The 25,275-nt window shown below is 35.4% G+C and overlaps 1 long non-coding RNA gene across 1 annotated transcript; it reads left to right on the top strand.

Moving 5' to 3' along the window:
* The first annotated feature begins 404 nt into the window (after positions 1–404).
* LOC115416379 (uncharacterized) lies at positions 405–19,492 on the top strand. Its single transcript, XR_003934966.1, has 3 exons — positions 405–508; positions 17,840–17,865; positions 19,393–19,492. It is a non-coding gene; the product is annotated as an uncharacterized LOC115416379 (long non-coding RNA).
* The last annotated feature ends 5,783 nt before the right edge of the window (positions 19,493–25,275 follow it).

Below are 25,275 nucleotides of genomic sequence, written 5' to 3'. Positions count from 1 at the left end.
AGTGAACACAAGTGACGGAGCAAAAAGTGTCGTATGGAGACAGCACAGAAAATTACTAGTGCGAAATAAATCGATTTCATATCAGTCCGACAAAGACGAAAACGAAGGGAATTTGATCCATAATTTTTATCCGTTTGAGTTAGTTTTGTAAACACACAATACAGTTTCAGTTAGTTATGGTTTTTTTCTTTGAATTCTAATTTTTATTTATATCAGTTAATGAAAATGTTTTTACAATGCTAGTTTTGGTCATTTCGTTAGTTTTCGTTAACGATAATAACCTTGGCCCTCAGATGTTTCATGGAGCTGAGGATTCGCCCACGCACACACACACTCATCTGCATACAATAGTATATTAATGTGTGTGTGTGTGTGTGTGTGTGTGTGTGTGTCCTGCAGATGATGGGAAGCTGTCTCTGGATGAGTTCCAGGCGTTCTTCTCTGACGGAACGCTGAACGAAGAAGAGCTGGAGAAGCTGTTTCACACCATCGACTCTGATAACACCAGGTCAGCACCACGACACCTGTGTGTGTGTGTGTGTGTGTGTGTGTGTGGAAAGGCCTGGACACTGTATATATGTATATTGTTGTGGAAATGTTCAACTGATAACCCACACACAAACAGGAGGAGAGAAAGTTAGAGTTAAAATAAATACATGCATTTATTGAGAAGTCAATCACAGAGAAACTCTGTAAGTGAAGTCTGATTAACCATGAAAATAGTAAAGATTATATAGACCAAAAATCCAACCCCCCAATGGTGACACCCAAATGACAACCCCATATGTTAATCATACCACTCCATACCAGTCCTTCCAGCTCCGGGGGGGAAGAGGCCATATTGGCCCCCGAGTCGGGGGTGTAACAGAGTGGTAACCATCACACATAAGCATATGCATGAAGAATGACTCAGCATTAAAAGAAGATGTACTAACAGTATAAAATATTAAAAGTATAAAATATAAAGAGTATAAAATATAAAAAGTAAATTTTTCCACCACAATATACTATCTGTCCAAAAGTATGTGGACACATTGAATTCAGCTGTTTCTTTTCTACACTGGAAAAAATCTAAATGTGGCTAAATTAAAGTTTACGAAGCTTCAGGAGGTAGAGAAAAGATAAATGAGTGAAAAGTTTCACTTTCACCTCTGCGGCAGCACAGACTGCACCGCCCCGTACCCCCATAGTATTAGAAATTAAACAGTAATGCCGTGTTTCCACTACGTGGTGTTGACTCGACTCAACTCGGCCTTTTTGCGTTTCCATTACAAAAAAAGACCTGGAATCTGGTACCTGGTACTAGTTTCTTGGGATCACTTCTGCTGAGGTTCCAGGACTGGGGACCAGATACTAAAAGGTGACACTGTGTAAACACTGCAGACCACTGATTGGTCAGAGTCGTCTCTATGCCCCGCCCTTTTACAAAAACAGATGCAGAAGTTTCCAGTAAATCTGTCAGTAGGTGAATCCACATGACAGTCTGTAAAACTACACCATGGTTTGTCCAGGAGGTTCAGATGCAAACATTCAGCAGGAGTTTGACCAGACAACAGGCAACCAGTGAGTTTATCAGCAACTGTGAGCAGAGCACACAGAAGGAACGCACCGCATCGCTATGACGACCAGGGACTGGAAAGTGGGGAGGATCCGAATGGAAACGGTCTGGAATAGGACCTGGTACCAGAGTGGAGTCGAGCCGAGCCGGTTCCATGTTGTGGAAATGCAACATAAGTGTCGCCACCAACCAATGAAATACACGCGCGTGCACCCCCCCCATTACAGAGCGCCACACCAACAGCTGAATTCCACGGAAACACTGCCTGTATCCAGTGGTTCAATAAATCAATCATTAATGAATATGACATGGTTTTTTCATGAAGTATAAAAACTATACTTAGCTTTTATTCTTCTAGACCGTATTGACAAAGAAATTCAGGTTCTCAGGAAAATCTCCGCTTATCAATTAATCGTTAATCAATCGATAAGGTCAACCAACTGATTAATGAATTAATCGCTAATTTGCATCCCTAAATTGAACCCAAATGAACCAATGCACTGATATTTATCCATAATATAAAACTATATTCTTTTAAAAAAAACTTATTTTTATTATTATTTAATTTTTTTAAATTTATTTTTAATTTTTTTTTATTTATTTTGATTTTTTAATTAATTAATGCATTTATTTATTTATTTTTAATCTCTATTCTGACATTAGTCGTTATTGTTTTGTTAGAACAGAAACACCTGCGTCCACATACTTTTGTCCACATAGTGCATGTTTGACTGCAGCATGTGACTGTTTTTCTGCACGTGTGTTTGTGAACCCACTCCACTGTCACTTTTGTTTTTTCCTTCGTATCTCAGTATCAATTATGAAACAGATGAGTGAGCGGCGCAGCTGTTTTCTGCCGCTCTGCCTGCGTCGGCCTGCGTGTGCACGCTCAGATCAAATGCATGTCATTTACACTGAGGCTCTGAAAGCTGTGGATGAACCTTTTCTACTCAAACCCCACGTGTTCAATGACACCCTCCATTAAAAACATGAGCAGAGAAAAGCTAAAGAGCAATCCTGTCTCACAGACATTACACCCACGTGGTTCCGAAACTGTAAATCCAATTAGGCTGTTTGGTGCAACCGCGGATTTTCCAATTAACGATCCTCTGCTTTTTTTTTTCATTCTTTGTTTATTTGGAAAAGCGTGTTATACAAAACTTCCCTTTTGGGTACGATTCAACATCCACACATCAGATTTGAAAGAAGATGCTAATCCAAGATGTTTAGTCGAATAAAGAACAAATAAAAGAAAGAAAGAAAGAAAGTGGGTGGGAGGAGGGGCTTACTGCGTTACTATGACAACTAGATAGAACACATTAAGTTGTGTTAAGTTACACATTAACTTGTGTTTAGATTCAGATTCAGATTTATTAATTGTCATTCAATAAAAACATCCCAGATGCTGTTACAGAATGTAATTACAAAATGCACAGCACAAAATAAAAAAAAACACCAACTAAAAACAACCCATATATATGATAAAATATTAAAAACTGCACTGAAGTAAATAAATAAGTTAGTAAAAAAGTTAGTAAAAAATATAGAACCCATAAAATAAAGAAAGAAAAGTGGGCAGGAGGAGGGGCTTACTGCGTTACTATAAGTCCAGTCGTGTTGAGGCAAGTAGCACTAAAGCTAGCAAGAAGTTTTGTTACAATATTGAACTTGCCAGTAACAGTAAATCTCAAAAACCACTATTAATTTCGGTTAATGGATTACCATGTCAGAAATCTTTATAATTTATACACTGAGTAACTATTTTTGCTTTGCCCTGACTTAAACTGCCTGCTCTTGCGAACTACATGACTCAGCGTTTCTCTACCTTACTCCAGTACTCCGTAAAAACAGAGTCCGGTTAAATCCGGACTGCCCCAAAGGGGGGTCGCTTTATTTAAATTATTAACTCACCAGTTATGTTTTGGATGGAAGAAATCAAAACAGGACAAATGAAGAATTCACCAAAAAGAAGGATCGAGGTTTAAAAAAAGTTCAAACAAAGCTTGATTTATTGCTTCAGGCAAAAATAGAAAAAATTACAAAAAAGAAAGAAGTCTGTTATCAACTAATATCTCTTCAAACACACTACCCGTCTCTTCCACATGAAAGTCTTTTTCGTTACATTTTATAGTCTTCAGTCACTTGGAAGACTTCCATATTTGGTACATGATCGCAATGACTGGTCGACAGTTGTTGCTGGGTAAAACACGTCGCAGACATATGTCAATCACTCCACTTGAGTTAACTCTAAGAAAAACCCCATCTGAAAGTTCACCTGAGTTAACCACACCTTGGTTTGACATTTGCTCTAATAAGTCAGTTTACCCAGCATAGTTTAAGCTCAAAGAGTTTCAGTACCTACGCTCTTGTGCAATTAGGCTTTTCCTGACCACAGAAAGTCTCTTTTAAATTCATAATCCAGATTAACTCAACTCGCTCTAACCACAATCTTACCAAATCTGCAAAACAGACACTTTTACGCAGAATCTGACCTTTTCTCCAAGTTCAGCATACACAGGTTTTAGTTTCAACTGAACCACACACAACACACAATAGGAATACAATACAGATGAAATATAAATCAGAATATAACAACTTTTCCATGTTGGCTCATATTTATGATGGTCCATCTGACATTTAAGAGCAAGATTCAAAGTCACACATTCATCTTCCATTTAGTGTAAGCTACACTGTAAAAAAAAAAAAAAAAAAAAAAAAAAAAATCCTGTTGTTTTTATGGAAATAAAACTGGCGGCTGTGGTTTCCAGAACAATACTGTAAAAAACACATCCAACTGTAAACATATTTACGAAGTAACATGTAGATTGAACAGTTTAAACATGTAGATTGAACAGTTTAAACATGTAGATTGAACAGTTTAAACGTGTAGATTTAACATTTTAAACCTGTAGATTTAACAGTTTAAACATGTAGATTGAACAGTTTAAACGTGTACATTGAACATTTAAAAATGTAGATTGAACAGTTTAAACATGTAGATTGAACAGTTTAAACCTGTAGATTTAACAGTTTAAACATGTAGATTTAACATTTTAAACCTGTAGATTTAACAGTTTAAACATGTAGATTGAACATTTAAAAATGTAGATTGAACAGTTTAAACATGTAGATTGAACAGTTTAAACGTGTAGATTTAACATTTTAAACCTGTAGATTTAACAGATTAAACGTGTACATTGAACATTTAAAAATGTAGATCGAACATTTAAAAATGTAGATTGAACAGTTTAAACGTGTAGATTTAACATTTTAAACCTGTAGATTTAACAGTTTAAACATGTAGATTGAACAGTTTAAACGTGTACATTGAACATTTAAAAATGTAGATTGAACAGTTTAAACATGTAGATTGAACAGTTTAAACATGTAGATTTAACATTTTAAACCTGTAGATTTAACAGTTTAAACGTGTAGATTTAACAGTTTAAACGTGTAGATTGAACAGTTTAAACATGTAGATTTAACAGTTTAAACATGTAGATTTAACATTTAAAAATGTAGATTGAACAGTTTAAACGTGTAGATTGAACAGTTTAAACCTGTAGATTTAACAGTTTAAACATGTAGATTTAACATTTTAAACCTGTAGATTTAACAGTTTAAACGTGTAGATTTAACAGTTTAAACGTGTAGATTGAACAGTTTAAACATGTAGATTTAACAGTTTAAACATGTAGATTTAACAGTTTAAACGTGTAGATTTAACAGTTTAAACGTGTAGATTGAACAGTTTAAACATGTAAATTTAACAGTTTAAACATGTAGATTTAACAGTTTAAACGTGTAGATTTAACAGTTTAAACGTGTAGATTGAACAGTTTAAACATGTAGATTTAACAGTTTAAACATGTAGATTTAACATTTAAAAATGTAGATTGAACAGTTTAAACGGGTAGATTGAAAAGTTTAAACCTGTAGATTTAACAGTTTAAACATGTAGATTTAACAGTTTAAACATGTAGATTTAACATTTTAAACCTGTAGATTGAACAGTTTAAACATGTAGATTGAACAGTTTAAACGTGTAGATTGAACAGTTTAAACCTGTAGATTTAACAGTTTAAACATGTAGATTTAACATTTTAAACATGTAGATTTAACATTTAAAAATGTAGATTGAACATTTAAAAATGTAGATTTAACATTTAAAAATGTAGATTGAACAGTTTAAACGTGTAGATTTAACAGTTTAAACGTGTAGATTGAACAGTTTAAACATGTAGATTTAACAGTTTAAACCTGTAGATTTAACAGTTTAAACATGTAGACTGAACATTTAAAAATGTAGATTGAACAGTTTAAACGTGTAGATTTAACAGTTTAAACATGTAGATTTAACATTTTAAACCTGTAGATTGAACAGTTTAAACATGTAGATTGAACAGTTTAAACATGTAGATTGAACAGTTTAAACGTGTAGATTGAACAGTTTAAACCTGTAGATTTAACAGTTTAAACATGTAGATTGAACAGTTTAAACGTGTAGATTTAACAGTTTAAACGTGTAGATTTAACAGTTTAAACGTGTAGATTGAACAGTTTAAACATGTAGATTGAACAGTTTAAACATGTAGATTGAACAGTTTAAACATGTAGATTTAACATTTAAAAATGTAGATTGAACATTTAAAAATGTAGATTTAACATTTAAAAATGTAGATTGAACAGTTTAAACGTGTAGATTTAACAGTTTAAACGTGTAGATTGAACAGTTTAAACGTGTAGATTGAACAGTTTAAACCTGTAGATTTAACAGTTTAAACATGTAGACTGAACATTTAAAAATGTAGATTGAACAGTTTAAACGTGTAGATTTAACAGTTTAAACGTGTAGATTTAACAGTTTAAACATGTAGATTTAACATTTTAAACATGTAGATTTAACATTTTAAACCTGTAGATTTAACAGTTTAAACATGTAGATTGAACAGTTTAAACATGTAGATTTAACAGTTTAAACATGTAGATTGAACAGTTTAAACGTGTAGATTTAACAGTTTAAACATGTAGATTTAACAGTTTAAACATGTAGACTGAACATTTAAAAATGTAGATTTAACAGTTTAAACGTGTAGATTTAACAGTTTAAACGTGTAGATTGAACAGTTTAAACATGTAGATTGAACAGTTTAAACATGTAGATTGAACAGTTTAAACATGTAGATTTAACATTTTAAACATGTAGATTTAACATTTAAAAATGTAGATTGAACATTTAAAAATGTAGATTTAACATTTAAAAATGTAGATTGAACAGTTTAAACGTGTAGATTGAACAGTTTAAACATGTAGATTTAACATTTAAAAATGTAGATTGAACAGTTTAAACGTGTAGATTTAACATTTTAAACCTGTAGATTTAACAGTTTAAACGTGTACATTGAACATTTAAAAATGTAGATCGAACATTTAAAAATGTAGATTGAACAGTTTAAACGTGTAGATTTAACATTTTAAACCTGTAGATTTAACAGTTTAAACATGTAGGTTTAACAGTTTAAACGTGTAGATTTAACAGTTTAAACGTGTAGATTGAACAGTTTAAACGTGTAGATTGAACAGTTTAAACATGTAGATTTATCATTTAAAAATGTAGATTGAACAGTTTAAACGTGTAGATTGAACATTTAAAAATGTAGATTGAACAGTTTAAACATGTAGATTGAACAGTTTAAACATGTAGATTTAACATTTTAAACCTGTAGATTGAACAGTTTAAACGTGTAGATTGAACAGTTTAAACGTGTAGATTGAACAGTTTAAACGTGTAGATTGAACAGTTTAAACATGTAGATTTATCATTTAAAAATGTAGATTGAACAGTTTAAACGTGTAGATTTAACATTTTAAACCTGTAGATTTAACAGTTTAAACGTGTAGATTTAACAGTTTAAACGTGTAGATTGAACAGTTTAAACATGTAGATTTAACAGTTTAAACGTGTAGATTGAACAGTTTAAACATGTAGATTGAACATTTTAAACCTGTAGATTTAACAGTTTAAACGTGTAGATTGAACAGTTTAAACGTGTAGATTTAACAGTTTAAACATGTAGATTTAACATTTAAAAATGTAGATTGAACAGTTTAAACGTGTAGATTTAACAGTTTAAACGTGTAGATTGAACAGTTTAAACATGTAGATTTAACATTTTAAACCTGTAGATTGAACAGTTTAAACATGTAGATTGAACAGTTTAAACGTGTAGATTGAACAGTTTAAACATGTAGATTTAACAGTTTAAACATGTAGATTGAACAGTTTAAACATGTAGATTGAACAGTTTAAACGTGTAGATGTAACAGTTTAAACATGTAGATTGAACAGTTTAAACATGTAGATGTAACAGTTTAAACATGTAGATTGAACAGTTTAAACGTGTAGATTGAACAGTTTAAACCTGTAGATTTAACAGTTTAAACATGTAGATTGAACAGTTTAAACGTGTAGATGTAACAGTTTAAACATGTAGATTGAACAGTTTAAACGTGTAGATGTAACAGTTTAAACATGTAGATTGAACAGTTTAAACGTGTAGATTGAACAGTTTAAACCTGTAGATTTAACAGTTTAAACATGTAGATTTAACAGTTTAAACGTGTACATTGAACATTTAAAAATGTAGATTGAACAGTTTAAAAGTGTAGATTTAACAGTTTAAACATGTAGATTTAACAGTTTAAACGTGTACATTGAACATTTAAAAATGTAGATTGAACAGTTTAAAAGTGTAGATTTAACAGTTTAAACGTGTAGATTTAACAGTTTAAACGTGTAGATTGAACAGTTTAAACCTGTAGATTTAACAGTTTAAACGTGTAGATTGAACAGTTTAAACCTGTAGATTTAACAGTTTAAACATGTAGATTTAACAGTTTAAATGTGTAGATTTAACAGTTTAAACAAGTAGATTTAACAGTTTAAACGTGTAGATTTAACAGTTTAAACATGTAGATTTAACATTTTAAACCTGTAGATTTAACAGTTTAAACATGTAGATTTAACAGTTTAAACCTGTAGATTTAACAGTTTAAACATGTAGATTGAACAGTTTAAACATGTAGATTTAACAGTTTAAACGTGTACATTGAACATTTAAAAATGTAGATTGAACAGTTTAAAAGTGTAGATTTAACAGTTTAAACCTGTAGATTTAACAGTTTAAACGTGTAGATTTAACAGTTTAAACCTGTAGATTTAACAGTTTAAACAAGTAGATTTAACAGTTTAAACATGTAGATTTAACATTTTAAACCTGTAGATTTAACAGTTTAAACATGTAGATTTAACAGTTTAAACCTGTAGATTGAACAGTTTAAACATGTAGATTTAACAGTTTAAACATGTAGATTTAACAGTTTAAACGTGTAGATTTAACAGTTTAAACAGGTAGATTTAACAGTTTAAACATGTAGATTTAACATTTTAAACCTGTAGATTTAACAGTTTAAACAGGTAGATTTAACAGTTTAAACGTGTACATTGAACATTTAAAAATGTAGATTGAACAGTTTAAAAGTGTAGATTTAACAGTTTAAACGTGTAGATTTAACAGTTTAAACGTGTAGATTGAACAGTTTAAACATGTAGATTTAACATTTTAAACCTGTAGATTTAACAGTTTAAACATGTAGATTTAACAGTTTAAACGTGTAGATTTAACAGTTTAAACAGGTAGATTTAACAGTTTAAACATGTAGATTTAACATTTTAAACCTGTAGATTTAACAGTTTAAACATGTAGATTTAACAGTTTAAACCTGTAGATTTAACAGTTTAAACATGTAGATTGAACATTTAAAAATGTAGATTGAACATTTAAACATGTACATTTAACAGTTTAAACATGTAGATTTAACAGTTTAAACATGTAGATTGAACATTTAAAAATGTAGATTGAACATTTAAAAATGTAGATTTAACAGTTTAAACATGTAGATTTAAGTTTAAACGTGTAGATTTAACAGTTTAAACATGTAGATTGAACAGTTTAAACATGTAGATTTAACAGTTTAAACCTGTAGATTTAACAGTTTAAACATGTAGATTTAACAGTTTAAACATGTAGATTGAACAGTTTAAACATGTAGATTGAACATTTAAAAATGTAGATTGAACAGTTTAAACCTGTAGATTGAACAGTTTAAACATGTAGATTTAACAGTTTAAACATGTAGATTGAACATTTAAAAATGTAGATTGAACAGTTTAAACGTGTAGATTTAACAGTTTAAACATGTAGATTTAACAGTTTAAACCTGTAGATTGAACATTTAAAAATGTAGATTGAACAGTTTAAACCTGTAGATTTAACAGTTTAAACATGTAGATTTAACAGTTTAAACATGTAGATTTAACAGTTTAAACCTGTAGATTTAACATTTAAAAATGTAGATTGAACATTTAAACATGTACATTTAACAGTTTAAATGTGTAGATTTAAGTTTAAACATGTAGATTTAACAGTTTAAACCTGTAGATTTAAGTTTAAACATGTAGATTTAACAGTTTAAACCTGTAGATTGAACATTTAAAAATGTAGATTGAACAGTTTAAACCTGTAGATTTAACAGTTTAAACGTGTAGATTTAACATTTTAAACACGTAGATTGAACAGTTTAAACATGTAGATTTAACAGTTTAAACGTGTAGATTTAACAGTTTAAACCTGTAGATTTAAGTTTAAACATGTAGATTGAACAGTTTAAACGTGTAGATTGAACATTTAAAAATGTAGATTGAACAGTTTAAACGTGTAGATTGAACAGTTTAAACATGTAGATTTAACAGTTTAAACATGTAGATTTAACAGTTTAAACATGTAGATTTAACAGTTTAAACCTGTAGATTTAAGTTTAAACATGTAGATTTAACAGTTTAAACCTGTAGATTGAACATTTAAAAATGTAGATTGAACAGTTTAAACCTGTAGATTTAACAGTTTAAACGTGTAGATTTAACATTTTAAACACGTAGATTGAACAGTTTAAACATGTAGATTTAACAGTTTAAACGTGTAGATTTAACAGTTTAAACCTGTAGATTTAAGTTTAAACATGTAGATTGAACAGTTTAAACGTGTAGATTGAACATTTAAAAATGTAGATTGAACAGTTTAAACGTGTAGATTGAACAGTTTAAACATGTAGATTTAACAGTTTAAACATGTAGATTTAACAGTTTAAACATGTAGATTGAACATTTAAAAATGTAGATTGAACAGTTTAAATGTGTAGATTTAACCGTTTAAACATGTAGATTGAACAGTTTAAACGTGTAGATTTAACAGTTTAAACATGTAGATTTAACAGTTTAAACATGTAGATTGAACATTTAAAAATGTAGATTGAACAGTTTAAACCTGTAGATTTAAGTTTAAACATGTAGATTTAACAGTTTAAACATGTAGATTGAACATTTAAAAATGTAGATTGAACAGTTTAAATGTGTAGATTTAACCGTTTAAACATGTAGATTTAACAGTTTAAACATGTAGATTTAACAGTTTAAACATGTAGATTGAACATTTAAAAATGTAGATTGAACAGTTTAAACGTGTAGATTGAACATTTAAAAATGTAGATTGAACAGTTTAAACCTGTAGATTTAACAGTTTAAACGTGTAGATTTAACAGTTTAAACCTGTAGATTTAACATTTAAAAATGTAGATTGAACATTTAAACATGTACATTTAACAGTTTAAATGTGTAGATTTAAGTTTAAACATGTAGATTTAACAGTTTAAACCTGTAGATTGAACATTTAAAAATGTAGATTGAACAGTTTAAACCTGTAGATTTAACAGTTTAAACGTGTAGATTTAACATTTTAAACACGTAGATTGAACAGTTTAAACATGTAGATTTAACAGTTTAAACATGTAGATTGAACATTTAAAAATGTAGATTGAACAGTTTAAACATGTAGATTTAACAGTTTAAACGTGTAGATTTAACAGTTTAAACCTGTAGATTTAAGTTTAAACATGTAGATTGAACAGTTTAAACGTGTAGATTGAACATTTAAAAATGTAGATTGAACAGTTTAAACGTGTAGATTGAACAGTTTAAACATGTAGATTGAACAGTTTAAACATGTAGATTTAACATTTAAAAATGTAGATTGAACAGTTTAAATGTGTAGATTTAACAGTTTAAACATGTAGATTTAACAGTTTAAACATGTAGATTTAACAGTTTAAACATGTAGATTGAACATTTAAAAATGTAGATTGAACAGTTTAAACCTGTAGATTTAAGTTTAAACCTGTAGATTTAACAGTTTAAACGTGTAGATTGAACATTTAAAAATGTAGATTGAACAGTTTAAACATGTAGATTTAACAGTTTAAACGTGTAGATTTAACAGTTTAAACATGTAGACTGAACAGTTTAAACCTGTAGATTTAAGTTTAAACATGTAGATTGAACATTTAAAAATGTAGATTGAACAGTTTAAACGTGTAGATTGAACAGTTTAAACGTGTAGATTGAACAGTTTAAACCTGTAGATTTAACCGTTTAAACATGTAGATTTAACAGTTTAAACATGTAGATTTAACAGTTTAAACGTGTAGATTTAACAGTTTAAACATGTAGATTGAACAGTTTAAACATGTAGATTGAACATTTAAAAATGTAGATTGAACAGTTTAAACATGTAGATTTAAGAGTTTAAACATGTAGACTGAACAGTTTAAACCTGTAGATTTAAGTTTAAACATGTAGATTGAACATTTAAAAATGTAGATTGAACAGTTTAAACATGTAGATTTAACAGTTTAAACATGTAGATTGAACATTTAAAAATGTAGATTGAACAGTTTAAACGTGTAGATTGAACAGTTTAAACCTGTAGATTTTTATTTTATATATATATATATATATATATATATATATATATATATATATATATATATATAAGCAAATATGCTGTTATTTCAACATTATGGTCTTGTCTTGTCTGGTCTTCTGGCAGTTTAAACGGCACCACATTGTTTTTCAATGTACAGTTTTATTTTCTAAAAACAATAGAAATCCATCATTTCTTCATACTAATCTGCTTTTGTTCACATACTCTTCCTGTAAAAACTACAGCTATATATGATTCAGTCGTTAACACAAAAATCTTTTCAAATAAACAACTTTGCATTGCATTGTCACAGTTTTTTTATGTTGCAATTTTACAACTTTTTGGTGTGAATTCTACAGTCATTTTTACAGTGTACGTCTCACCACAGTATTGTTGTTTCTGTCATTAAAACTTCTAACTGCGCCACTGTTATAACGCTGGTGGGGGTGGGGGGTCTGGAGGTTAATGGTCCTCCAAAGGGGGGGCCGACAGAAAAAGATGAAGAACCACTGACCTAGACACAAAAGTTTAAGAGTGTCGATCAAACCAAAACAGCTCCTATTCCTCCAGTTGTTGTTTTTTTGTTGGTTTTTTTCTCTTTTGCTTTAGTCATCCTGGTCCTCACGCTGCTGCTGCTGCTGCTGCTGCTGCTGCTGCTGCTGCTGCTCTTTGGGACACTGCTCTTTTGATTAACTCTCATTAAATCAATTTATCGGCCCTTTATAATCAGCCAATCAGCTCATCCAGAATGCAATCAGGAGGAGTGTGCTGACGCAGTGGGATGTGGGTAATCAAAAGCCCAGCTCTGTTCGTTTATGCAGCCGAGCGGCGTCCTGCAGGGCCGCGAATAAAATGAAACTGAGCAGAACAAAAGCTGACCTTTTATGGTCCGAGCAGAAATTCAATCAGGTTCCGTGTATAAATCCTTGCTAGACTGGTCCATTAGGGGTTGAGTTTTTTTTAGATCAGAGCGGTAAGTGGACTGTTCAAGCGCCGCCATCGCTCCGTCGTCTGCTGTTGCGGCTGTCATAGACGGTGGCGCTTCGTAAATGTGGTTCAGTGTAGCGGACGCAGCCTGGAAGGTTCTGCTCGTTAGAGTTAAGTCGACCTGGCACCTGCACGCCGGCCTCAGCGTTCTCATATGACAGCAGATGAGATTATTGAATGGTCTCCACTAAAAGCCGAAATGATGGCGTAAGCATTTCCTGTTACAGCAGGAAGTTGATTGATGGGGGAATAGAGGCGGAGCCGGCAGAGACGGAGCGCCGTCCCGCTGGCGTTCATTTGTCTCTGTCGGTGTTCGCCGTCTCTTCGTCTCCGGCTCCATTTCCCCGTTACACCGCTTTCAGACTCGTCTTGGCGGGCGCTCTGTCATGTTCCCGTCACATCAGGCCGTCCGTCTTCTGTCAGTCTGTCCATCATGTCGCTCTGACCTGAATCCTCTGCACCTGCTTCACTTGAACGTCCCTCTAATGTCAGCAGGACGCATGTCAAAGTCCAAAGTACCAGGACGGACCAAGTCCATCCAACTTTTGTACACACACAAAAATCCTGTTCATCAGTTAACCCTAAACCCTGTCATGTATGAATTATGAGAACATTAATCAAGATTTTTTTCCCTGAGTGTTTTTATTCCGCTTTAGGCATGAAAAAAACAATGTAATTGAAATTTTTTATGAACCTGTTTTTCATGGAGTTACAAAAATGTCCACTCAGTTGGACACCATTAAATTACATTTCTGAAGCAAAGAAACATGTATTTACTGATACACTGTGTGAAAACTATGAAATAAAAACATTTTTAATGCCGCCGATCTGATGTTTTCTCACATTTTATGCTAATTGTTATTCACTCAAATAATATGAAAAAAACCCTTTTTGTTTAAAAAACAAACAAACCAAGAACTGTTAATTACAGTCTAATAACAATTAGCAATTGATCTACACCCAAACCTGTCAGTGCAGATCAGGTTTATCTGGAACAGTACAGTTCCAGTACTGCTCTGAATGTCAGTGTATTATTATGGGATGGTGCATTAGTGTCCACTGTGTTGGCTGATCTGGAACTAAAACAACAAAACCCATGAATATACAAGAGAACAGCTGGAGAAGAACTGACCACTGGAGTGACCACTGGAGTGACCACTGTGCATGAAAGGGTTAAAGCGCTAAGGCAAGGCAGCTTTATTTCTATAGAACATTTCATGTACAAGACAATTCAAAGTGCTTTACATAAAACATTAAAAGCATTACAGCAGAAGCAATAAAAGTATAGGCATGACAAAAACAAACAAAAAATCATAAATAGATGAAACAGATAAAAACTTTAAGCTTAAAAGAATACAAACTCTATTCAAATGCAGCTGAGAACAGGTGGGTCTCTAACCTGGATTTAAATAAAAGCCAAAGTTGCAATATTCGTCAAGCAACATATGATTGAAACAGACCATAACGAGAAAAGCACTCAGAGAGCGCAGACCTCCACCAAGGCCGATCAGAGGAAATTTTGACTCTGCAAGACACGCAAAATTGCTGAATGTATCAAGGATATTTACGTTATAACACAGTGAGAAAAAAACTGACTTGAATCCTCTTTGGAAGTTGCAATAAAAAATAAGAATAAAAATAAAAATGTTGTGCAAATCGAATAAAAAATAGTCTAAAAATTCACAACCCCATAAAATATGCACATATTTATATATTTTGTCATTTTCAGTTGTTTTTTTTTAGATATTTTAAAGGGGAGTTTGGTTCGCTGTGTTAGCCACGAGTCATGCTAACCTGTGCTAGCATACTATTATAGAATATTACAATAGGTGAGTTCAATTATTATTATTTTTAACATGTTTATTTATCATTTTTTGGTGCAGATTTAAATTAAATTGAACATTTGAATATTCCATTTCAGAAGCATTAAGCATGTCCCATTCTTTCCACCCCCCCACCCCTGGTCCTACATGACAGTTGATGACAGTAATAGAAAACGGCAAAGTACTCGAAGAACAAAAAAGGTAAAAGAGAAAAAAAAAGACCCGCACATTCATGTTAGTCTTCACCATTAAACATAAAAATATGTTATAATAATGAGAAAAATGTGACTTTTCCCCAGATATCCATAAAATCTGAAACCATCTGTTTCAATAATAGTTGTGCAGTATAAAAGTGTGTAAAATAAATCTGCAGCTGAAATAAACCGATAATTCTGTCGTTTAAAACAGAATCCAACTCTTTTCCTTCTGCTTCGTACACGTTACACTTCTGACTTCTCTTCAGGCCCATTTTTCTTCAACATTCACTGATTTGTAATTAAAGCGCTGAACAGATGGGCTGTTTTTCTCCGTCTCCTCGTCCCTGTTCTTCCATCTTCACTTCCTTCCATCTCATCCCTCTTCCGTTCCCTGGTGGCAGGTTCCACTTTATCCCCGTCTTCATCCTTCTCTCTCTCTCTCTCTCTCTCTCTCTCTTCCACTCTGCGTCTCCTTCCCTTGTTCTCCTTTTTTTTTTTTTCCTCTGGTCAGTGAACCGGGGACAGTCGTCTTAACACTGGTGAAGAATTTGCTGCCAAATTGAGTCCCTGCACGGAGAAGTGAGCATGACTGATGACCAGGACGCTTTCACAGTCCAACTCAGAGAATGGCTTCAGTTTTCTGACAGAATCTGACCGTGTTTGTGTGACCGCAGGGGCTTTTCCATCCACCCTCAGACTAAAGGGACCAGGTGCACGGCATTAGGACCATTTTATCCACGTCCCGCAAATTGAGACGACGTCCTGCATTTGATTGGCTCTGTCTGTCCAAAGCGCAGGACAGTCGCCTTTCTCCAAACATGACTGTCATTTCACAGAGGGTGTGCACATACGTCACTTCCCCCCAGGCCACGCCCCTCTGAGTCAGACTGAGTGACTTAACCCAACCTGCTGAAAATCGCAGTGTCTGTTTTTCTAATGTTGTGCAGCTCTAGTAGTTTGATTTGTGCTGCGCTCGTTTCCTGAACCTACTGCTGTAGTTATGACGTCACATGGATCAGTCTGTGTCATGAAGCAGTGAAGCTGGTGATTCGGCTCATGATTATTCAGGCTACTCACAAACAAAGGAGGTTTGATTTTCAATAGCATGTAGCCTAATGTTTGTTAAAGTCAGTCCTTTCACTGGTCAAACCTACGAGTCAAAAGCACAACTGACAGTAACACACATACAGCAGCAGAGGTGTACGAAAATATGGGTTCTGCAATATATCGCGATATTTCATTTCACAATACTGTATCGATATTAAAAAGTACTGTATGGGTATTATTCGATATTTATTCAAATGCACATATTGTGGAGGTTCATTTTTGTTTTTTGTTTTTTTTATTGTTTATATCTTATGTATTCTTATTTAACACTATTTTATTAAATAATGGTTCTTTGAATCCTCCTAAAAGTACTTTTTACTGTTTGAGAGGCAGATGGGAGTTCCTTTGGAAACTAGAAGAATTACAAACATTTGTGATATAGCATTAGATCCTGTTCTGATCAAATAAAATGTGTTTGGTAATTGTACATGTTTCTGGTGTAATTCAATTCTTCCAGGAAAGAATCTTTAAAAAAAAAGAAACAAACAAAAAAATGTTTTTTTAACAGTATCAAGATATATCGTGATATATCGTATCATGATCCTAGTATTGTGATTTGTATCGTATCACCAGATTCTTGCTGATACACACGCCAATCGAGGCTATGCACATACGTCACTTCCCCCCCAGGCCACGCCCCTCTCAGTCAGACTGAGTGTCTTAAACCAACCTGTTCAACATGACGGAGTATAGCAGGAAACCCAGCCAGAGCAAAGGACCATGGGAAATCTGAAATTAAATGAAGGACGGTCTGTCTGTCGTTCTATGGTTGGATCTATCTATCTATCTATCTATCTATCTATCTATCTATCTATCTATCTATCTATCTATCTATCTATCTATCTATCTATCTATCTATCTATCTATCTATCTATCTATCTATCTATCTATCTATCACACACTTCTGTATTTACCACATTTAGTAACTACAAAAGCACTCGGACAGCGCAGACCTTCTCCAAGGCAGATCAGTCCTCCCCCCGGTCACCACCAAAATTTAATCATTCGTTCCTTGTGTCAGTATCAACATTTCCTGAAAATTTCATCCAAATCTGTCCATAACTTTTGGAGTTATCTTACTAACAGACAAACCCAAATGAAATCAGAACCTCTGCCGTTCTTTGGCGGAGGTAAATATCATACATTTTCACACAGATGTTCGATGGAAAAGCGACTTGTGTGTGCATGTGAAAAGCCTTTCCTGTGTTTCTGACCCTGCCTTTCTCCGTCCTTTTTTCCTTCTTTCCTTCCTTTCCTTCCTTTCTCTGCTGCCCCTGTGCTTTGCTGTGGTAGTAATGTTGACACTAAGGAACTGTGCGGTAAGTAGACTACACACACACACACACACACACACACACACACACACACACACACACAGAGAATGGGATACAATACTTTACAAAAGAATATGATGCCATGACATTCAAAGCACTAAAGAATAGAATAGAATAGAATAGAATAGAATAGAATAGAATAGAATTCATTTCTCCAGTTCTTCTAAAGGTTCAGGGTGATTTTATTCAAAGCTGTCAGTAGATTTGTTCTGCAGTCTGGAGCATCTGAAACAGAAACACATTCAAACCACAGGACAAACACAGGAGACAGATTAAAAACAGCACAGACCAAAGACATGGACAATGCCACAGATACTGATGGAAGACCTGAAGGGATTTGGGTTTTTATCAAAAACAAAAAACCACAGTAGGTGGATAGAGATCAGCTCTGAAATGTATTTATTTATTTTATTTATTTATTTCGAACAAAACAAAGCAAAAAAAAAAAAAAAGACAAAAACAAAATAACATTTAAATGAACAGAATCTAACTTTAAGTGTAAGTCTGAATTTTTCATGTTTTAAAAGGAGCAGGAAGAAGAATAAACTGATTTAATCCACCCCTCCAGTGTTTTTACACCTTTATCACTAACTTAATACAAGAATTAAACAGTACATTTGTCCTAATTTTAACATTTAACCCCAGCTAATACATAATACAGTCACTGAATTATACACAACAGTATGATCATAGTAGTGCAGTCAGACAAACAGACAGAAATTAAACTACTATGAGATGTTTTTGTTGGTCTCATTATAGTTGTCCAAACTAATGGACCTTTAGTTGGAGCAGGAATTCAAATGAACAAGAAACTGAAGAAAACCCTCTGGAACCCACTCCCACAAAAACATCTGGAACTCAGACTCAAGCCAAAAATCCAAATCACTGCTGAACACTCACCTGTTCAGACTGGCATTTTCTGGAGCCTCTGTTTTCTGTCTGTTCTTTTTGTTTTGTTTGTTTGTGAAGTGTCTTTGAGTGTCCAAAAAAGTGCAATAGAAGTGTGATGTATTATTATTATTATTATTATTATTATTATTATTATTATTATTATTATTATTATTATTATTATTAAAACAAAGGGTGGGGGAAGGATTTTTTCCTGCGACTGTACACTGGTATCCAGGCATACACAGGTGTTCATTTTTGGTGTTTTGTGGACGATCACATTATGTTCTGACTGCGTTCACGTATGTGCTGTGATGGAGGACCTTCTGAAACGTCCTCCTTTAGTAGGTCAGGTCCTCACTTAGGTTCTCAGAAGACACACTTCCAAGTACACAAACACTGTCTGCTGCTCCTGCCCTCATTCTCATTCTGATCTATTTTTAAGAAGCTCTCAGTTAAAATGCAATTATTTTTCTTTAAAATATGTATTATATCTGCTCATCTTCTGGAAGTAAATGCAGCAAAATTACTGCTTGGCTTTCAAAAACTGTAGACATCTAACAGATGCAACTGTGTGTGTGTGTGTGTGTGTGTGTGTGTGTGTGTGTGTGTGTGTGTGTGTAGACTACTTTGCCAAGCACATGGGGGACTACGAGGGAGTCCTGGCCTCGTTGGAAACGCTCAACCTCTCAATCCTCAAAGCCATGGATTTCACCAAGAAGGTAAGGCGTCCTGAACACCACATCCTGTTTGAACCTGTCTGAACGTTACACACTGGAAATCAAAGAAAGAAATGACGTGAAAGTGTAAAATACTTTCCTAGCGGTCGGTGCTTTGCATCAGAACTCTCCACACCAGCTCTGATGTGAGTTTGTAGAAGTTGTGACACTTGTTCCGTAAAAGGTTTGAACGTGTTTAGACCGGGCCGTTCAGCTGCAGTAGGAAGGATTCAACGCCACCCAGAGGCTCGTCTGCAGCCTGTCCTGTCTTCGTCTGGGTTCGGGATGCGCCGACCCCACTTTTTCAGTTCCGATACCGATGCTGGGGTCTGGCATATCGGTCGATACCCGATAACGGTCCGATATCATTGTTGACGTAGGGCAGGGCTGTCAAACTCCTTTTCTTTCAGGTTCCACATTCAGCTCAATTTAATGTGCAGTGGGCCGGAGCAGTCCAGTAAGAACATGACAGCCAATAAATAATGACAACTCCAAATGGATTTTGTGCAAAAAATAACATTCAATTATGCCAATATTTACAAACTATCCAAACAAAAAGGATGTGAATAACCTGAAAAAACCTGAAACTTGTTAAGAAATGTAAGTACAATTTTATTAATATTATGCCCACAAAACATGTAGGAACAGGCAAAATATTGTTAAAATGCCACTGAATTTTCTTTAGATGTTTCAGGTTGTTCATATTTGTTCAGGTTATTCACATTTTATTGTTAGAGGAGAGTTTCTTAATGGAAATATTTTCATAATTTAATGTTTTTTGCACTGAATCAAAGAGAAAAAATTGGTGTTGTCATTATTTATAGGTAATTATGATATTATTTTTGAGTTTGATGCCCTAACTTGCACTTTGTAAATTCATCCCGTGGGTCGGTTTTGGCGCTGGGACGCGTGTTTGACACCTGTGATGGAGAGTCTCTGTGGAGCAGGGCTGTCCAGTCCTGGTCCTTGTTGTGGAGATGTTCAACTGACCACTCACTCAAAGAAAAGGAGAGAAAGTTAGAGTTAAAATAAATGATCATTTATTTGAGAAGTCATTCACAGAGAAGCTCTGTAAGTGAAGTCTGATTAAACAGGAGAAAAACTAAAGATTATATAGAACCAAATCCAACTCCCTCAAACCATGATGTCATCCCTTACGTACATCGTACCACTCCATACTACTCCTTCTCTGCTCCGTGCACCCTAACCTGCTCCTCTGCACCCTAACCTTGCTTGGATCCTATCTAGAGTGCAGGCGCCATCCTGTATCTACACATTCAGACATTTAGGTGTTTGGGTTTCCAATCAAGGCAAGAACTCCCTTCTTGGGTCAGGATGTTACACAGTTGTAAATATCACACATAGAGACATATGACATGAATAATGACTCAGCAATAAAGAAGATGTACCAGGCAGTATAGAAGTAAATTTTTCACCACATTTCCTCCCTTTTGATTATTCAACCGAATCAATCATGCAAAAACATAAAATTTACGTTAGAGTATTATTAAAACATTAAACCATAAGGATTACACATCGCTATCTTCGTACAACATCAAATCATCATCATCAAGATCATCTAAGTCATCAAAATCATAATCATCAAACACATCATGCTGTACCATACTAAAAGTACCAATCACATTGTTAATCATAGAACGTAGTATAGGAATAATGCAACAGGATAATACAAGGAGTAATACAAACACACCAAGAATCACAGCAGCAATTTTCATCAACATTGCCCTCCACCCCCCAGACAGCAGCCAGCCCCAAAAATCCCAGCCTGTTGTACTGTATGCAGTGTTCTCCTCATGTAGGACTCATCTAAGGTGATCTAGCTGATCGTGGTCCTCCAGAGCTACTGTCCTGGAGGTTTTGTTAACTCCTGGGAGTTGATAATGATCGGTCTTGGTGGATTTTCGGGTCGGGGCTTCTGTGCTCGAGTACGGTGCGCTCGCTGAATTTTCAGATCCAGATCTTTCAGCAGTGGTAACTCATGTTTAACCCTTTCATGCATAGTGGTCACTCCAGTGGTCACTCCAGTGGACAGTTCTTCTCCAGCTGTTCTCTTGTATGTTCATGAGTTTGGTTGTTTTAGTTCCAGATCAGCCAACACAGCGGACACTTCTGCACCATCACAAACACTGCAGTCCTGCAATAGATATGAATGTGACAGTGATTGTTTATTTGTTCAGCCCTGCGATGAACTGGTGGAATGTCCAGGGTGGACCCCGCCTTCACCCATAAGTAGCTGGGATAGGCTCCAATGCCCCGTTTCCACTGCGTGGTATCAGCTCGACTCGACTCGGCCTTTTTGCATTTCCATTACGAAAAAGGACCTGGAATCTGGTACCTGGTACTAGTTTTTTGGTCTCACCTCCGCTGAGGTTCCAGGACTGGGGACCAGATACTAAACCATGACGTGTAAACACTGCAGACCACTGATTGGTCAGACAGTTTTCTCTGTGACCCGCCGTTTTACAAAACCAGGGTCGGTCCAGGAGGTTCAGTCTGTGGTGGCCGACGTAAAAATTCAGACGAGACAACACGCAACGAGCGAGTTTAGCAGCAACTCTGAACAGACAACACGGAAGTAACGCACCGCATCGCTATGACGACCAGGTACTGTAAAGTCTGTAGTATCTTGTAATGGAAACGGTCTGAGGGAATACCGAGCTGAGCCGAGTCGAGCTGGTTCCACGTAGTGGAAACGCAGCACAAGCGACCCCTGTGACCCTAGTGAGGATAAAACAGGTTCAGAAAATGAATGAATGAATGAATACAAATATAATACAATGAAAGTGACTTAAATGATACTGTGAAATAAAGGACAGTGTTGTCAGTAGTGGGTGTAAAACAGGTGAATTCCAGTGCTTTTCTGTTTGGTGCCAGTTGTGTGGTGACGGTAGTGGGTGTCACTGGGGGGTTGTGGTGTCGTTGATGGATCCAGATGTAGACGGAGAGAAGCTGTTTTTATTCTGAGGTTTTACTGACAGTGGACCTCAGAGTTCCCAAGGGGAGGGGTTCACAGAGTTTGTGACCAGGCATGGAGGGGTCAGCCAATCTTTTCTGCACGCCTGAAGGCCCTGGAGGCAAATGGGGGTCCTGGAGAGATGGGGGGGGTCACAGCCAATCACCGACCCCAGAATAAAGAATGACATGTTGAAGTCTGTGGACCAGTGTGGTGAGTGAAAGTAGAAAATAAAGAAAATACACAAAACCAAAGCATATTTATATTTATTAATGAGATTTTTAATGGATCTGCAACCTGGACGTACATGGATGGAGGGTGATTTGTGGGGGGGGGGGGGGGGGGGGGGGGGTTGGGGTTTTTTTGGTCAGAGCGTGGGGGGGGGGGGGGGGGGGGGGGCGTAACTAATGCTGGTGTGAAGCTTTCCATCCTTTCACCATCCAACTCTCTGCTTCTATTCCTCTATTATTCAGCAGATCTTACACAACATTTTTACACCTTCTAACCTGTATCCACTGGACCCCCCCCCCCCCCCCTCTGCTCTGTGGCCCCCCCACAAATGCTGGGCCCCATGAATTTATCCTGTTTACCCCCCCTTTATGGCACCCCAGTGCATGAAGACGTTAGTGAACTGTCAGACTGTGACAGTTGGGTTCAGGTGAACGTTAGTGTCAGTGATGGAGGAGAGAGGAGGAAGAACACTGACACAACCTGATGGGACTGACGCAGGTTGGTCAACCCCCCACACACACACGCACACACACACACACACACACACGCACACACGCACACACACACACACACACACACACACACACACACACACACACACACACACCCCAGGGATGAAATTCATTGAGCAGAAGTAGGGATGGAAAAATCAGAGGGGGGGTTGATCTCCCCCATCCCACCCAACAAATCACACCCTGCATGGGTGAATGGATTTGTTTGTTTGTTTGTTTGTTTGTTTGTTTGTTTGTTTGTTTGCCAGGGACAGTCCACATTATCCTCCTCAGACCCAGCTCTGGGTTTTCTGTCCACATTTGTGGACACGAGTTTCACAACTTTATACAAAAAAAAAGAAAAGAAAACTGTCCACCACAAAGGACATGCCATACAAATGTTAAAAACTGCATCTGATAAAACTGTTGCATCAGGATGTTTCCAATATAAGCACTGATTGAATAAAAAAACCAAAAAGCTGGTACTGCTGACATGTCCTGGGTCTGAGGAGGATAATGAACATTTCTGTAAATGTGTCATTTTTAGCAAAAAAGCTATTTTTCAGCTGTTGTCCCTGAGTAAGATGTAAAGTACCAGCATTTATAAAATTAGAAACATTTCAATAATTAAGGCTCCACCCACAGCGTTAGTAGATTAGATGGAACAAAGGTACACAGCCTTTTTCCTGGAGGGTTAGACGTGGCTTTAAAAACCCTCCCTGCTTTGGTGTGACTCCAGGACAAATACTCACTGATCTCATCTCCATTTTCTGTGCCGCCTGTTGAACGGATCTGCAGTGAATTCGATACCAGCGGATCGATTTACCCAAAGTGAAACTAAACGAAGCCAGAATCCGTCTGATCTGCTTTTGTTTTTGTTTTTACGTTCACAGATTCAAACAGGAACCTTCCTGAGTGTGTGTCCTGCTCTGGTACTGAACTGGCCCAGGGTTTGTCCGCATTTGTGCATCTGTGTTCAGACCAAATACGGACATGTCAAGTGTCTGCGTGCTGCACATACTGCTTCCCAGCCCACTAGTTCAGATGGTGTGTGTGTGTGTGTGTGTGTGTGTGTGTGTGTGTGTGTGTGTTTCAGTCAGCTGGACACCAGTTATGTGTTATCCTAGTTTTATCCCCATGTGCTATATTTAGCAGCTGGTCCACAGTCGCAGCGCCACTACCCTGTTGGTACTAGAGTTCTGCTTTTGTGTGTATTTGTGTAGCAGTGTGAGTGGATGCACTGTAAAAAAAAAAAAAAAGAAAAGAAAAAAAGCGTAAAAAAAACCAGTATTATTCCAGCAGCTGGGGCGCCAAAAAAATACTGTTAAATAACAGAAAATAACCATCTCATAAAAATACAGTAATTTTCCATAATTCAAATAAAGTTTTTTGCCCTAACTTTGCATGACATTTTTAATATTTTTTTGACTTTTTAATGTTTAATACAGAATATTTACATGTATTAAAACAATCCAATTCCCTATAAATATATATAGAAATAATTTTCAGTCAGACTCAGTTGTCCAATCCACTGATAAAAACTGTATTCAGACAGTTTATCAGTGCTTATACATGTTATACATTCACAAAAATACATTTATTCAACAGTTTTGTTGTGAAACCTCCTGTAATTACACAAGATATTTGTCAATGAACAAACAAGTCTGGTTCAACTGACAGAACTAATACTTCTGTTACTGTTAACTGTCAGGAATAATTCCACATAACTGACGCTGCTTTTCTTTTCGGCACTAGTTTTTGTTTTCGGTGATTTTCTCTTCTTCGTTGGTCTTTTTTTCAACTTTGTCACCAGTGACTCACTCCATGCGCAGGGGGCGTGGTCTGCTTCGTCAAACTGATTCAGAACTGTTGTGATTGGTGGATGGCTGTGTGCGGTGTGTGTCAGGTCCCCAGGATGAACTTAGATGAGAACACGTTAAGTTCATTTGGCTCCTACATTACAGGACCTGCGATGGGACTATTACGCACACGTACATTGTGATGTCGATGCTTAAATGATATATTGTGCAGCTCTAGTGGGGCTAAGGGGGTGGAGCCAAGGGTGAATTTGGATTGGGCCAATGTTTGGAAC

Source organism: Sphaeramia orbicularis, unplaced genomic scaffold, assembly GCF_902148855.1.
Source record: "Sphaeramia orbicularis unplaced genomic scaffold, fSphaOr1.1, whole genome shotgun sequence".
Lineage (NCBI taxonomy): Eukaryota > Metazoa > Chordata > Actinopteri > Kurtiformes > Apogonidae > Sphaeramia > Sphaeramia orbicularis.
The sequence above is the reverse complement of the archived record's forward strand: the minus strand, read 5'-3'. Positions and strand labels throughout refer to the sequence as shown.